Source organism: Lissotriton vulgaris, chromosome 10 (genome assembly GCF_964263255.1).
Source record: "Lissotriton vulgaris chromosome 10, aLisVul1.2, whole genome shotgun sequence".
Lineage (NCBI taxonomy): Eukaryota > Metazoa > Chordata > Amphibia > Caudata > Salamandridae > Lissotriton > Lissotriton vulgaris.
In genome coordinates this window covers 896333331-896350982 of record NC_141698.1, presented here as the reverse complement: position 1 = coordinate 896350982, position 17652 = coordinate 896333331, and the positions used below count along the sequence as shown (strand labels likewise).

Here is a 17652-nt window from a genome sequence, read left to right as displayed (position 1 = left end):
GCTGCCGCAGTTGCTCTCAAACAACTCGGCAATGCTCTAGCTACTGGGTCTAAGGTCGAGGAAAAATATGCACATGGACGTTGCTTACCACCAAAAGGTTGCGTTAAGACGCTTAAAGCACAACCTTCCCTCTCGTGAACATATAACGTGAACGGTTTACTGTAATCAGGGGTACCTAACACAGGAGCCGAACACAATGAATCACGTAATTCAGAAAAACTTTTCTGACATTCTTCCGTCCATGGTAAAGGAATCGAAACATCCTTGCACGTAAGAGCCACCAATGGTTTCGCCAGCAATGAAAAATTAGGAATCCACTGCCTGCAGTACGATGTGATACCTAGAAAGGCACGCACATCTCTTTGGGTTTGTGGCACAGCCATGCGCGCAATCGCTGCAATTCTCTCAGGGGTCAATCTCCTTCCCTCCTTTGACAATAAGTGACCTAGGTAGGTTACTTCTTGACAACAATATTGGAGTTTAGAAGGTGACACCTTGTGGTTTAACTCACAGAGATGTTGCAGCAACGACACTGTAGCAATTTTGCAAATGTCCTGAGTATCAGCAGCCACCAATAAGTCGTCGACGTATTGGATTAAAGCCGCACCAACCGGCAACCTAAACGCATCTAGTTGACCCTTCAAAGCTTGACTGTAAATCGATGGACTTTCACAGTAGCCCTGAGGAGCGCGTTTGAACCGGAAGCTACGTCCACCAAGAGAGAAACCGAAAAGGTCCCTGCTCTCTTCGGCAATCGGGATGCTGAAAAACGCATTTTTCAAATCAATCACCGAAAACCATGAAGCTGTAGCTGGAATCAGAGTCAGTAGCGCCGTAATGTCAGGCACAACAGGGAATTGAGGAACCACAATTTTATTTACCTCCCGTAAATCGATAACAAAACGATAAACAGGCGGTTTGGTAGGATCAGTACGTTTAAGAATGGGCAGTACAGGACTATTGCACATGTTTCCCCGAGTTTCTTCAATGACATCTTTCTCGATCAAATCATAGATGATCGCTAACAAAGCTCGTTCACCATCAAGGGAGATACGATATTGGGGAATACGTGGCAATCGCACATTCGATTTCAACTGAACAACATAAGGGGAGATATCAAGTAGGCCCACGTCATTTGGACCCGTCGCCCACAAAGATGCAGGAAGAGAACTCAATTCCGGTGGAAGCTTATCGAGGGACAAGTACATGGGAGAGACTACCCTCTCTCCTAACGTAAGCTTTACACCCGCAGGAGAACAATACAAAGTCGCATACAAGCGTTTAAGCAAATCCAGACCCAAAAGATTTTCGCCACAACCAGTAGACAAAATCAATGGAGCTTCGAGCTCACGTGGCCCAATTTTAAGGGGCAAAGGGCGCGAAACTGGATTGCTAACGGGGGCGCCAGAGAATCCAACGGAAACATTTGTTAAGCCAGACAAAGGTGCGCCAGGGAGTTTCGAATGCATGATAGAACTTTTCGCTGCACCAGTGTCCAACAGAAAAGGCTCAACGACGCCTGATGTAGCAACTGCGACGTAAGGCCCTCTCTGATCAACCGGAACTGATACCACTCCATCTCCTTGTCTTTGGCTGTCCTAGTAATTACTATCGTCAGGTCCCTGATCGACGTAATAATCGTCTACATTGTACTGCGCAGATCGTCCTCGCGATGATCCACGTTGATCGAAACAGTTATTAGAATTTGATGAATGGTCAGAGCGATCATTCTGAGCACCACGACCTCTACCACGTGATGCGTGCTGTGCACCACCACGACCTCCTCTAGACGAATTACCACCACTACGGTCATTTAAAGCAGGACAATTGAATTTAATGTGTCCCTCCTGTCTACAATAAGCACATTGATTGTACCCTAATGAAGATCTCTGAAAAGATGAATCATTACGCGGCTGCGATTGATTCGATTGCGACTGCGATCTATTCTGCTGAGGCGCATTCTGATTAGAACGCGGCGGATATGCTTGTTGTAACAACACTTTAGTTTTCAGCTCTTTCGTCTTTTTATCGGCACGGTCATTTTCCTCTTTTTCTCTATTTTCGTAATATTGTGCCGTAGCCAATATCTGAGCTGAGGTAGAAACGGCCCATGAACTTTCTGAATTTTTCAATTTATGGCTCAAGTCGGGCAATAAGTTCGATACGAATTTATCCACAAACAACCTCTGTCCACCCTCAGTACCCATATCCTGCCCACTATGATCGACGAATGTTTCCTCGAACCTCGTAAAGAAGTCTGAAACACTCTCATCTTTCTTCTGCTTACAGGCTGACAACTTGTCCCAATTTACCCTCATAGCTGGCATAAGCGTTTTCATTAATGTAATGATTCGCTGGGGAAGAAGTTCAATCAACTGATCGGGTTTAGTAGCAGCCACTTGTCCAGCGTCTGCCGCTGTAATGGCAGCCCAATCACCACCTAATTCATTCGCGTGATCTTGGTGACGAATCTTGGCCCATACCGGTTGCGGTACGACATTGCCAAACAACATGTCGATATCGGCCAGATTCATTATCGTAGCGTCTACGAGCTGCGATAATTCCTTATAATACCCAGCAGGATTCTTGCGAGGATCGGGCAAAGTTTGTTTCACCTGAAGCACTTCCGATCGTTTCCAAGGGAGGTGTATCCACACTCTCTGGAAATGTGCTGGTATTGGAGCATTAGCATTAGTATTATCAGCGGGTACCCAAACTGGCGGAACTTCACGCATAGGATATTGGCCAGACCCATCTCGTTGTTCAATGTCCTCAACGAACAATGCATGAGGAATAGGAGCGGGACGAAGAGATAGCAACCGCTCAATAGCACGTCGGACATTAGTGTCGACTATCAGTCCAGTTGCGAACTGAAGCCGGAGTTCAGACAGGGCGGTCAGCACCTCGTCAGGCGCATTGGCCGCTATCTGATCATGTAAGAACTTGCACATTTCATCAAACACATATCTCTGAGTAGGTATGTTGAATTGATCAAACGTTTCGAGGACAACACGAGGTGGATTTCTAACAGGGTTGATCATCCAACCCATCGCCATATTGTATAGCGCAACACGTTCTCTATTACCAGGAAGCTGGCTACGTCTCTGTGGACCATCAGAACCTGCAGACCCAAAAACAGGTCCGAGCGACTGAAAGAAGTTTGTCGCAAGGGGAGAATCACGATTACGAGTAGAGGGAGAAGAGTAAGACACAGGACTAACAAGAGAAGGAGTAGAGACGTTAGCAGCAACAGGGGTTAACAACACAGGAGCAGTAGCGTGAGCAGTAGCGGGAACAGGAGTATGTGGGAGCGGAGGAGCAGTAGGAATAGAAATAGGCAAAAGAGCAGGAACAGTCGGAAGAGCAGGTGCAGGTTGAGGAACTGGTGGAGGAATTACAGGTGGAAGAACAGGTACGGCAGGGACCACAGGAGCTGCGGTACCCTGTACGTACGGAGGTGGCGACTTCATAAGATAGGACATTAAAGAATCCTCAACTGCCTCTTCCTTCTTATCCGACTCCGTAGGCAAAACAGGATAGCATTTGTCTATGGACATACGCTGTAATCTCTCGAACACTTCCTTATCCTTATCCTCCTTATCACGCTGAAACTGCTCAGCTTTCTTCACTATAGTAGCAACAGTATCTCGCTGACTACGTTTATTTTGTCTGATCTCTTTCTGTCGGGCTTCTTTGCGCCAGAACCGAAAGGCATCAAACATGGCCGGCCTTGATTTACGTTCGAACAACTTTATTTCCAAATTATCTAAGATCGACGCTTCGAAGCTACCGTGAGGTGGCCAACGAAGATCGCCGTCTTTCTTTGTATATTTGATCCAATAATCGTTAAAAGCAATCGGGCCTAGCCCATGTTTGCTATATAAGTCATATGTAGGAGTTCCAACCGGAGGTATCGGACACGAGTCCTCCAGCAGGGAATCCGCACCACAAGGTCTAAAGCAACTGAACAAAGTACTGCGACCAGGCATCTTGCACACTAGCCGAGTTTCACAAACTTCAAGGGTTACGGGATTTCGGGATTTACCAAGTCCCAGCAAAGAACTAAACCCTCGGTCTTTGGCGGCTGCAGTCGTCAAACAAATACAACAACAACAAAGTACGCTAGCAAAGTGTCACCGACAAAAACACTCACACAGCGTGTACAACAAAGACACCCGCTAAAGTGTCTACAACAAAAACACTCGCTAAAGTGTTTACAACAAAGACACTCGCTAAAGTGTCTACAACCAAGAACTCTGGGAGCGACCCACAAATACTTAACTCAAAGATCAATGGCGTCCTCAGGAAGGCCCGTCAATCGTCTCGCTATACCAAGGTCTACGCCAAGCGCCAAAACAGGTCTACAGTCAGGGCAGCAGTCCGTCGCAGCCGTTAGGAGGCGGGAATCTTCGCGGGAAAAGTCTTCGGGCCACTTATTTCGACAACAGGATCGATGAAGCGGGGTGCACCTTCCCTCGGAGATTTCACACGAAGTTCCTCACGATCGTCGGGCTTGGACCGGTACCACTGATGCAGCCCCACGTTGGGCGCCAACTGAAGGACTGGGTTCTTTGGACCCAGCGGTGCCAGGGCACAACACCTGAAACCTTCGTGGGTAACCTGCTCCGGCGTACAAGTCACAGAGACACGGGACACTTCCTTCGGCGTCAAAGAGTCAAGGTTTATTTACTGCAGGGAACACAGAAGTCACAGGAAGTACATCGAGTGTAGTTCGGGGAGACTGCTTCAAATTGTATTTGTGGATCGCTCCTTTTATACAGTTTTTACCCATAGGATAACATGATACACAATAGTTTACAACCTGGTTCCCACAAGTCGCTCTCAGAGGGGTCGCTTAGATCACTTTGAAACACACAAGATCCGGAACATAAGTGCGGAAACATTTGGCGATTCCCAACTGTAAAAACCCATCTTCCCACCATTAGCAAATTCCAATCAGCAGTAAAGTAGATCGAAATAGGAACGAAGACAGGTGCAGAGGAAGACGGAGACAGTAGGGAGATCGAAAAGGGTGTAAAAGGGGAGTGTCAAGAAGCACGAGATACAGGCATCAAAGGGACGTGCCTAATGAGATGCACGACTGAGACAATAAGCCCGTGCGGCAAGATGAGCCTCGAGCGGCGCCATCTGCCTTACAGTAGCATCCCCCTCGTCATAAAGACACTTTCAAAGGACATGTGTCTTCCGCCATATCTTGGGAGTCCCAGGGTCGCGAAGCGGACAACGTCCGTTCGCTGGCTACTTGAGGGCAAGAGACAAAATGGATGCCGTATCTAAGATGGAACCCGTGGGTACAGATGACAAACCCACATAACAAACGAACGGTTTAAGTTAGCACAGCGAAACTGCGCACACTTACAAAACTCGTCATTTGCGGTTCATAGATACTAGACTCGACCATATTCGTGCGAGTTAAAAACACCACTTACAATCGTCACGGAACCTCACCGCTCTCCGGTCTGGGGAAGCAGGGACTCCTGGTCTACTGAGTCCCTGCTTAGCGCCGGCGAGATTGAGCTTCCAGGCGCCTCCCAGGTGCAGCACGCAGATCACCTCTCCCTTCCTTGACCGCGAAGCGGCACCCGCGGAGCGGGTGCGGCGAGGTGCAGCGGTGATTTCAGAACCCAGCAGCAGTAGGAGTAGTGAGGGTCCAAACGGGTCCAAAACGTCAGCAAACAACCACTTTCAGGTGGGTCATAATAGTGATTTGCTCAGTCCATTTACTGCTGTGTAGTCCCCAGCATGTTTCCTGTAAGTCTAAAGTACTTGTGATGGACAGCCACCAACCCACATCGCAGGAGCCTTATGTATTTCATGCAAGCATTATCTTCTCATATTCACAACATAGCCAGTATTGTCCTAATGTCAAAGCTAGCTCCCACAGCAGCTATGAAGCATGTTACAACACCTGGCCTGTTATTTTGCGGACGTACAAACCTGCCCTTGGGAAATGTCATGTGTATGTGACCATCTACCATGTCCCTAGATCTTCAATACCTATTTCCATTCCCATTTTGGGATCATGGCTCATCTTGTATGGTCTCAGCTCACTGTTCACGGCATGTTACTTTGCAGTGGGCGACAGGGAGGTTCAGAGCTGAACTTCAGGAATTGCCTCAGTATATTTTTTTTCCCCATCACTGAGAGTGGGATAGATCTGAGGTTTCAGGTTAGTGGCAAGAACGGCCACTGTGCATATGGATTCCAACAGAATCCGTGTTTACTTCCTGATGATCTGACAAGTATGCCTCTAGGAGCTGCAACACCTTATACAGAAATATCCAGATGAATATTTTCAGTGCCCAAGTGGAAGGCTAGAAAGGGGATCCAGGGGCCAGTTTGGTTGAGCGGCTCTGCTTTTGGTGGGTACTTTAACTCAGGAAATGTACAGATTTGTGTACATCCACTCAGAAAAATGAAGGGAAAACCAGAAGCTGTGTTTTCTCGTGTGTGCTGCAGACAATACAATTTCAGAAAAACAAGTGCATGTCTCCTTCAAAGCCTATGCAGTGCCATGGGACGCATTTATGATACTACCCCAGGATCACCTAGTTCAACTGTTATTCCTACTGCCTCCGAGTCAAAATGAAGCTTGGAACTTATAGTGCCAACACAAGGCTTGACACTTAGCAGCATCACCTGCACAAACTACTTGGACCACATTTAATGGAAGCATATTGAACTTGTTCTTTTCCCAAGGTGAAAAAAATGAACTAGAATAGTTCACAATGCACTGAGTGCAAAGGGAAAGTGCCTTGTGCAACTCTCACATATGCCCACTAGGGACACTTTCTCCAAATTGATTTTAAATAAACAAAGCACCGCGTGCTTGTCTGGCTTATAAATAAACAAAATCCCATAGGCATTGCCCAGAAATGTAAAATAAACTTAATTAACGTGAACATTGACTGTCACCAAATTCCCAATAGCTAAGAGTATACACATAAATTCCTTAGCAGACATCTCCCGTATGACCTGCTAGAGGAGAAAGAGGCCCAGACCAAACAATAATAATACATTTATTAGCCCAGTCCTTTCTTGGTTTTTTAAAGCAAAGAAGACAGTAAACTGAACATCCACAATTTATATCTCATGTCCCCGAAGAAAATCTTAATTTAGTTGATGTTTGTGATTTGCCTGAAGAAGTGTGTAGCAGGAAGGTGTGTTAAGTGCCCATCACTAACATTTTATATGCTACCATCAAATCTTATTCAGACAAAAACACATTTTCATCTATGCACATCCTTGACATAGCGTGAGACTGCATTGAAAGAGTGGTTTCAATCCTGGCAAATTAGACAGTCTCCGCGGTGAGTGAAATTATTAGAAGTTAATTGAAAGAGTAAATTTAAGAAAAATGTACAAAGAAGGATTTAGTAGCAGGAAGGACTAGAAGAATAACTGACAATGGAAATGAGAAAGGGAAGTAAAGATGTCAAAGCAAATTTCTTTATAAGAAATGGAAAAACACCATCCGTGTGATTTTGAATAAAGTAAAAAAGTTGACCTTTGCTAAGCACTAATTTTCATAGATTTTAAAAATCTTGGACAGCACTAAAAAGGCCCTACTCAATTCACAATAAATAGAAAATTGAAAATAGGAAAGCTTAAATATATTCAGTGTAACATTTTTAAGTTGCACCATTCGAAATCCACCATCTACAGCCTTTTCTGCGGTACAGTATGCTTCATCCCAACCCATCTCCTACAGTCTAGCTACATATTTCTACAATCCTAACTTTATTTTTTTCACAGCATCAGTGTGTAAGTAGGTTTTTCACCGAGGTTTTTTTTATACAAGTGACACTGCATCACTCTTCAACAAAGCCAACTGAACCGTATTCTTCTATGTTGACTCATCCTGACTATTATTGAGTGGGTCACTTCCCAAGTTTTGATTACGGATCTAGTGGCAATCGGCAAGGTTTTCACACCCCTACCACATACAGACTGTGTACAAAAATCCTAACAAACTGATCACCAGTGGGCAAAGGTTTTTCAGTGTGCATAAGCATGGTGCATAATTCTGTTTGTTCACCAGTTGGAATGATGAGTAATAATTTCCAATGTTGAAGTGTAACTTCCCCAAATTAAACGTACCTACACAGAGTGGACAAAGGGATACTTAGAGCACCACAGACCCACAAGACTGCGGTTTCTGAAAATAGTTTTTCGAAACGCAAACAAGTGTTTTATGGAGAATAAAGAAGAATTTTGGTAACCAGATCATCTTAAATAAGACAGATTTCCTAGCATGTGCTCCCTCCCGTGTTGGATATCTTGTTTGAAATTATCAAGGAATGTCACCCGATTGTGTTCCTATGCCTGGCCCTATGCCTGGTCAATATACATTTCAATACCCAGGTATCTGAATACTTCCATATTCATCCCAAGCAGGTAGCTCACCAGTGGTCCTGCCGCCTACTTCTCAACAGTGAGCAACTGTGGTTTACTTCATTTTCTATTTAACCTGGAGTGTACCTCATATTCATGAAATAATGTTTAACAGACATGGCGTGGTGTATCAAGGGTAAGCAATATAAGGAACATATCAGGATTAAGAAGTGGCTTTCACTCCCATCACCCTACATAAAACGAATAACTATGCTGCCTCATCTAATTGAAACCGCTTTAAAGCCAGAGCAAACAGTATTGGAGAGAGTGGGTATTTCTGCTTTGTCTTTCCTCTGAAACTCAAATCAAGGAAAGTGGACTCCATTTACTGTTACTTGTGCTCTGGAGTCAATGTATAGAAGTATCCCTCTTACTCCACTTTTAATAAAATCCTTACAAGAAATTGCTATTCTGTTGATTTGAATAATTTCCCTTTGACCCATGAACACATCTCAATTGAACCTTCAATATGCGTGGCACAGTAAATAAAATTGCAGAGTTTGCATAGGTTTATTCTGGATGACTTCTCTTACATATGGATCCGGCTTTCCATGTGCGAAACGATGGTCAAAAACATATTCATTTGAACTTGGCTCAAAAGTTTGGTCTCAAAAGAAAAAAGTTAAATAAAGCGATAGGAGGAGCAATCGTCTATTGCCTTTGCATCCTTGTGAGTCAGAGCAACTTTTATCCTACCACAAAACCTAATGAAGTTCCCTGCCTGATCCGGGTTCCCATCACACAGAGTCTGATAGAATTATTTATATTAACTTGCTAATTCATGTTCCTCTTTATCCTCGCCTATGTCCTCCCTGTTCATGTCTTAGACCATCACTGCGTATTTGAACTTCTTGCTTCACTTGCTCAACCAGGGAATTATATTACCATTATATTCCTAACTTCATGTTGTCTCCTTCACAGATGTCCTTGCTTCCCCATTTGTGGCATTTTGAATTTTTCCCATAGGTTTTCTTACTGGCGATCACGTCTTTAGTTTAGTAATCCATTTTGTTTGTAGATGTGTTCTTTGCGGGCAGGCGAGCAGGTTTGGGCTGCTCTGCCTTCGGAGCAGGACAGGGAAGCAGTGGTTTGCCCACTCCTAATTGCGCAATGACTGTTAGGTCGGCCCTCTCGTGCTGCCCAAACCAGTTGTGCGTACTTTCTCCGTTCTCCATGCAGGCTGCATTAAAGCCTGCGTGGAGAACATGTCCACCTCTCCAGCTCCTGGCTGAGCGCCTTCTCAAGGCACTCATACCAATCACTAACGCTTCATTGTAGCATTGTGATTTGTCAGGGTAGCCTGGGTGCCTACCATTCACAACGCTGCATTGCAACGTTATGATTGGTTAGGGGAGCATGGCTGCTCTTCCTGGCTTCCTGTCCCACAGGGAGAGCAGGAGCAGAGACGCGGGACCAGCGAAAAGGTAAGTGAAGGAATATATATATTATTTTACTATTTCTCAACCCCGTGTCCCCCAGTGAGCCCCCTGCCGCTGCACCACCCGTGAGTCATGCCAGCCATCACTGCCACAGTACTAAGGCTCAAATAAGTTATAACAATGAGCTTCAAACATTCAGCCTTTAACCTGTGTAGAATGGCCAAAGAGACTTCCTGTACAGTAACCTGAAAGAATACCGGCCGAGCCCAACACCCATGCATTGAGTTTAGGGTTAGCAGCTGTGTAAATCTCAGAAAAATTAGTTATCCAGGCCTCACTATTTATGTGACAGCTAGTGCAAGATATTTTCTGGTCAATACCGCGCATATTGGAGACGGCCTCCCAGAATGACTTACTGTCTTTGGTGCATGCTGTATGCGTGGGTGCTTCCCAGTGTTGAGTGGTGATTTTGTTTTGCCTGCATGCTATCACTGTTTTATATTGCTTTTGCATAGTGGCTACCACAACTGGGTCTCTGAGTTTCTCAGCTGTGCAGAGAGTGATTTAAGGGAGAGCATTCATGGCCTAACCATCCAGGAGTCTGAGGTGCTGGTCTATTAGGTTCACAAAGCGATTGTTTAATCTTGGCACATAGGGCCATAAAAGAGCCAACTAAATTCCCTTGACCAGTAGCCTCAGCCAAGCATTCCATAACTAGCTCAAGATTTTCTGTTGATATTATCTCCAGAAATAGAGGGTGGTCTGTAAGTTTCCAGCACAGTGTAAGATTGTCAGTGGACGTTGACAGATTTGTGAGGGTAGCTATAGTTTTAAAATCCTTGCGGGATGGAATTATAAGTTCCAACTCAACTGGGTTGTGAACGCCATAATTAGTGTTGATAACTGTGCAGTGGGATAGAGAGGGGATAACCAGGTGGGAGACAAATATATAATTAATCATTTAGTGATATTCCTGCCTGGTCGGTGTGTCCATTGTATTGTTCCCCACCAGTTCCATCATGTTGAGCAAGTCGATGTAGCAATATATCCTACCAGCTCTTTACCTACTATCCCCCACCAGGCCCCCATCAGGGACACCCCAGTTATAGACATTGGGCAATTTAGCATTAAAGTCACCACCGAAACACAAATACAATTGTTGCCCCATGTTGGTTACACGGCCCATAAGAGAGGAGGTGTATTAAAAAAGGACAGGGAATCTTTGGTTGAGCGTGTTAACAAAGTCATCATTATAAAAATTTACTAGGTGTAAAGACAGGGGCCCCTTAAATAAAACCACTTAAGAGGCATTTCCAGGTACGTTTAGAGCCTCTACATAGCCACCTAACTGCAGATTAATCCAAATAGCCAAACCTCCTGAGACATTCCCTGCGCTGCACTTGAAGGAATGGCTGGAGAGCTGAAGCAGAGGAAACCTTTGAAGGCTACAGGATTCCCATCCCAAGTCTCTTGCATTAGCAAATTGCCAAACATTTTTAGAAACTGTTGCTAGTCCGGTAACACAAGCTTATTACAGTAAAATACAATGAGCACTGGCTATATTACAAATCTTTAACTATCCATATGTGCCAAAGGCCCGAAGCCACCTCAAAATGTGTGTGGTTTGAACTCCACATGATAGCCCTATCTGTCTGACTATGTCAAAGACAACATTAGAGCACATTGGACATGCATGGGTGAGAGATCGAAAGGTGATGACCTGTTAGCACGGTTTTCTGAGGGGACTGGAGTGTTGTGGTGTGGGGTGCCAACTTAACTGTTACTCTGGGAAGGTTAGGAGTGCAGGTAAAGCACTATGCACTGTAGCTAATTCCTGCATCCACTACAACTGCCCACAACTCCATTGAAGTGAGTACTCTATTTAATACTGTGTCTTCTGCTGCTGATGTTTAAATAGATCCACTTTTTTCAGATCCACCTCTTCTGGATTTGCCTGTCCTGTTGCGGTACCTGAGGCACTAGTTTTTCGACGAACTGCTTCTGGGTATTTTTCTTCTGTCACTTTCAGCAGTTCATCTGTTCTTGGTTTTTCTGTTCCTTTAGATTGGATTTGTGACTGTTTTTTTTATCTGCCTGATAAAGGGCCATTACCTTCCAGAACGATCATCTATTGCACTGGTCAACGGATTGTTGGCCCCCCACTCTTCTTCACATAAGCTAAAGAAAAAGCTTGTCCTTGTGAACTTTTCAGTTTTCTAGTAACTTGTCGAATTGTGTGGAATTTTATGGGATAAAGTTCCTTATGACATATTCAGCCCTATGTACATCCTGCAGATACAACGTGTTTAAAGTTTCTATGGGGGAAGTAATAGTACCTGGGTTGAAGTCTGATGAATAAACTCCATGCACTTGGAGCTGGAATATTAAACGGACTACGAATCGGAGGATTTGTACCTTTACTATGCTGAAATGTTCTGTTATTACCGCTAGGGACATCATTATATACATCGAGCTTGTGTTCAATGCCCACTTTTTGATTACACACAATAAGAACATGTGAACATCCAAAACATATAAAGATAAATTTACCAATTTTTCAGGATATGACATATCAGACTCAATATCATTTTATTTCAAGTTGGTCCCTACACTACCAAATAAATACATGCTTACACAGAGTAAACTAACATATACAAACTCATTTGTCACCCAATTAGCTGTCAAAGGCTAAGATTATTGAAAGGATACAATTGACATGAAGTACATTTGGGTACCAAACTTTCAAGATTCCTGCCATAGCTCACCTCTCTTTACTATCACAACATACTGGCATGACTCATATCATTCTCCCCCAACACTTATGAATGAACAAACATCTTGTAACCTGACTTTTGACCATATTACATTCTGTTGGTAATAGCTAGCTGCAGCTGGTGTTCCCAGGTTTTTTTGAAAAGGCTTAATAGCTTTTACAAATGTTTTACCATGCATATGCAAGGTCAGGTTTCAGGAGCCACGAAAACATCCAGAAAATCTACCAGAATAACCATCAAGCAATCAGCATGAATGACCACAACAGCCCTCATTAAAATAATCCCCTGCACCTGTTCCTTGATATAAACAATTAGAATGTGACCTTTGTGAACATTCTAAAACACCTTCTAGAAGATAGCCTCATCAAAATAATAAACTGCACCTGTTTATTTCTATAAGCAAAAAGAACACAACCTTTGTAAACAATCTAAAGCACCTTCTAGAAGGCAGCCTCATCAGGTTAATTATCTGCACCTGCTCCATGTTACAAACCGTTAGAATGTGACTTTTATGAACGTTCTAAAGCAGTCTTAATCAAAGGCCGTCCAAATTCCTCTCCTTCGCTTAGCCTCTTCACCTGCCACTTACATGTTTCTCGTCTTAGAGGACCCTGACTTGCGAGCTCCCTTTATCCTCCCACTTCAACCTCACCGCAAAGAACGTCCTGCACATGGATGGAAAAAAGAACAAGAAGAAATGAGAGATGCATTAACAGACTTGATTTTAATTTGTGCTTAGTTCAGTCGCAACATTGTGCTGCAAACAAAGTTAACCAGTGTTTTTGTTCAATTTTTACATTCTGTTGGTAGGCTCTGCCAGAGAGGACTTGGGTAAAGCTAACCCCATCCAAATTTGCTTGTGGGTTAGATGCTGAAATCGTACTCACTACAGTTTTGAAAATATTGATGAAGAAGTCTAAATGGACAATCTAAATTAAAACAAAACAACAATAAAAATAAAGGGTGGTTGAAAGTTTGAAAAGAGTTTGTGAGGTGATACCTTTAGAGATAGAGTTAATACTGAACTAAAGCCTTATTTGTTTGTTTATGGTACCATATCTGCTGGTACCATTCATCAGACTGGTGTGAATTCCTGCTGCAGTGTTGCTGTTGAGTAGATGAGCCACAGCATCTTTGACTCTACACGCTCTCTCCATCCCAACCCCCTTCCCCTTGGGATTTGCCACTGGAGCAGTTTCTTCTCCTGTAAACCGAGGGCAAGTTTCGGGAGGATTTGGGGACCATCGTCGCCTCCCCATTGGAATAATCTGGGATCCAGGTAGGTGGCTTATGACACACACCTCAGCAAGTCCAGGGTACGGATACTTTATATGAGGCCTGTTTAATTCCAACCAAAATATCTATTTATGTTACAAATAATGAAATTTGCAGATTTTTGCAAATGGAAGCTGCCTTAAACAAGTTGATCAAGATTATTTGGATACAGTGCTTGCTGTTGTTGTTAATAGTATTAATACCTTGTCTCCTCACATTTACAATCTGAATAACATTGTGTCATCTGTTATCGATATCATGCAGAGTGACATGTCTACATTGTACCATAGGCAAAGTCAGCTTAGATCCATATTGCAGTTTAGCTGAACACTTCAGATCCTCAAGAATGGTCACATCCCTTGGCGTTACCTTAATTCCAGACATCTATTCATGCCTTTCAGTCTGACACATAAGCAACAACTCATGGCTGAAAAAGATGCAACCTACAAATTGTTCCATCTTGAGAACTTAGAGCAGCTCCCTTTTACTATCGAAGAAACACCTTCCACTTTGTGGTTAATACATGGCACCACAAGTTTGCCATGGACAACATTTCAGTTTGCCTCTTGTATGAAACATTTCCCTGTCAGTAGATATAAGCCTCTAATAGGCATCTTCATTCATGAACTATGGTCACTCCCATTTTCTTACTGCTGTGAATGTACCAACAAAGAGGCATTCCTTACTGGAAAGGAATGCAACTCTTGGTCAGTCGCTAGTTTGCAAATATGTTACCATTCACGGCGCATGCAATGAATCTGGAGTGAAATTGGCCTGTTATCTTAAAGGCATACCAGCCCCTGCAATACTCTCACTATTTAAGGTCCTTTAAAATGGGAGTTATTTCATGTTTAGTAATCACGACTGCTGCGGGATGCACGCTGGGATACCATTCATTTTATCGGTTTCCCAGAAAGTGATTTCTGTAACAATGTACTCTTCCCTCCCACCCAAGGGGATATGGATAGTTAGTTGTGGCCTTCCATTTCAACTTTGAAGGAAGATTTTAGCATGTTAAGCAGACTCAAAGCACTATTGTTTTAAAATGAAGTAGCCCTAACATCTCTTAGAGAAACTTTTGAATTACTAGTCCCAAGGCCATACAGTCCTCGTTAAACACTAACTTCCTGTTACATTTGAGCGAATTATTCCATCACATTTTTAATACATCCAGTACTGCCGGCCTTGCTCACTTTTTTAGGGTAGTGGGTTCCGGATTGGTCAGTTCCTTCCAAACCATTTTCAGACTTACACCAGCTTTTGTTAATTCCCTTTTTTGCAGTGTGTTCGGGGGCTTTCTGCTGCTGTTTTTCCTCATTTGCAGCATTTTGGTATTATTTTTGTTCCTCCGCAATGGAGGTTGTCTTTACTAGCCCACTAGAACAACCACCACTCCCGCTGTGCCATGAGCTCATGCTTCGATTTTTTTGAAAATCCACTTGCTCCAGGAATTGGACCTTGATTGGTCATTGTCACTCTGAGCACCCTGGTTTACCTGCGTACAACCCATATTACACTGCCTCTGGTGCCCCTTTGAATGGGCACTAGATATTTGCCTGGCCCTGCAGATGCCGGCTCCTGTGGACATAGACCTGCTGATTAGTCCATTAGCGACACATTTTTAAAGTTGTCCCTTGGGCTTACTGCTTCTTCAGAATGTGAGCTATGAGCCACCTCTTTCAGCAGAAATTAGTGCTTTGGCACATGGAATATTAACAACTGGCTTCAGTAAAGCGGATGCAAGTTACTCGTTAATTTCTCAGCGTCGGCTGGGACGGAAGATCATGTAATTTCTCTGGAGTTAGTGAACTGGGCAGATCATTGTCTGCGGAGATGGAATCCATTCTGGATTCATTGGCTTTTGAACTTGAAAAAGACCTCATGAATTCCTACGACATGTGTTAAATTGGCATCCTTTTCTAAATTGACATGATACTTTTTTATTATGATTATAATCTTTTTTATAACGTGCTTATTACCAAAGCTTCAGACTTGCTTACCTTGTGCCTTTAATTTGTATTATTCAACTAGTCGATACGTTACTGTCCCAACCTAAGTGGGGTGTCATGAGTTCACTATAGGGCCCACTGTAGATTTCCCCTATGTTAACCTAACTGCACATGTTGTCAGCTGCATTTTCTTTTCACATGTTACAAAGTAACACGTTTGTTTTTGTGCCACACTATAATTTTTTTAATAGGCTATGACCAAGCAATAATAGAATCCAGGTTATGAACATTTGGTGTGATATGTATTCTTACGTTATTTTATCCTTATCATTAATCCGGGATTGTAGAGATAATTTATTAAAGAGCTTGTCCGTGGATGTCATCCATTTGAGTGGGTCTGCAGAGTATGCGAGACCAGCGTGGTGTTGAGTGGTGTCTTGCGCTCTCTGCGGAGTAAAATCCTGAATTAACTGTAAGGATAAAATAACTTAAGAATACATATTCTCATGTCAGCAGTTTGTAACCTGGATTCTATTATTGCTTGGTCAGATCATGACTGAATGCTTTGCCCTGATAAAGTCTGCTGTGGTTGAAACAGCATAAGACGGAACATGTGTTGACGAAGGGGCGTGTCTAAGATGATTGAATAAAAAAAGACTTCTAAAACCACAACCTCAGTTTGGGATTTCTGTGTGCTTGGAGACATTGTGAAACTGGCTATTGGCAGTAGAGTGGGATGGAAAGAGGAAGTGTGCAAGAAAGTGGAGATATATTCTTTGACTCCTCACTCAGTTACAAGGTAAACTCCCTATGAGGTATTTATGGGGAGAAGCCTGAACAGTGTTATGTCTCCAGCTTGGGTAAATGCTAAATGTTTAGAGAGTGAAGAGGGCAAGGAAAGTTGGAGACGAAAATAATTGCAATCCCAGGAGAGAAGGAAAGAATGGTTTGATGACAGAAAGAAAGTGAAGTTCTCCAAAGTAAAGGTTAGTGATTGGGTGGGAACCAGGGAATAATCAAGGTTAAAATCAAGGGTAGTAATCAAAGTTGGGAAATTCCTCAGTCCCATTCAAGTGGTGAATTGTTTAGGAGTACTGTGAAAACATCAGACTCGAAAATTTGGAATCTGATCTGCGTTGTTGTAGCGTAAGGTGTTAAAAAGGATGAGGGAATCAGCATAAGCAAGAGTGATGGTGAGACTTGTGAAATAAGATGTAAGACTCAGAGAGTGCTTACGACACCAAAATATTTGGAGATGTATAGTAGGATGTAACAAGTTGTAGTTTTCTTTATTTAGTATTCTATATTTACATTGTCATAACCATATTAATACGTTTTGTGTGAGTTTATGGTTGGTATTGTTTAAAGGGTTTTCTCTGTTTTGTTTCTTTTATATTCTTTGTAATAGGAAGGAGTTGTGTGGTATTTGCTTAAATTGAATTATGTTAAGTCATAGAACCTAATGCTGTGACTAGCCTTAATGTTTCATGTAGAATGTGCTGTTTTGAATGAAGAGATAGATCGAGCAGTTTGACGGCATGGCTGGGATGGTTCCTGGAGGTCTTACTTTAAATAAACAAAAACTTCGGAAACTATCATGACTTCAGAGGTTTTCGTCATAAAGACCAACTATCATTCCTAAAACGGCACTAGATACAAGAGGGTGGCAGAGTATGGAAAGAGGGGTGGCTGGAGCGAGATACAAGAGGGTAATGGTAATGAAGTGTGAACAGAAGGAGAGCGGGGGCAAGAGGAGACATAGAAGATGATTATGGGGATTGAGGAGCAGAGCAGGGAAAGTAGGAGTGGTTGGAGGAAACAGAGAGAAGAAATAGAGTGTGACACACAGGAGAAAGCCAG

The 17652-nt window shown here is 43.2% G+C and overlaps 1 protein-coding gene across 4 annotated transcripts in view; it reads left to right on the top strand.

Moving 5' to 3' along the window:
* Nucleotides 1-17652, top strand: part of CDK6 (cyclin dependent kinase 6) — a 460135-nt gene that overhangs the window by 364138 nt on the left and 78345 nt on the right. The gene's annotated exons all lie outside the window — the stretch shown is intronic.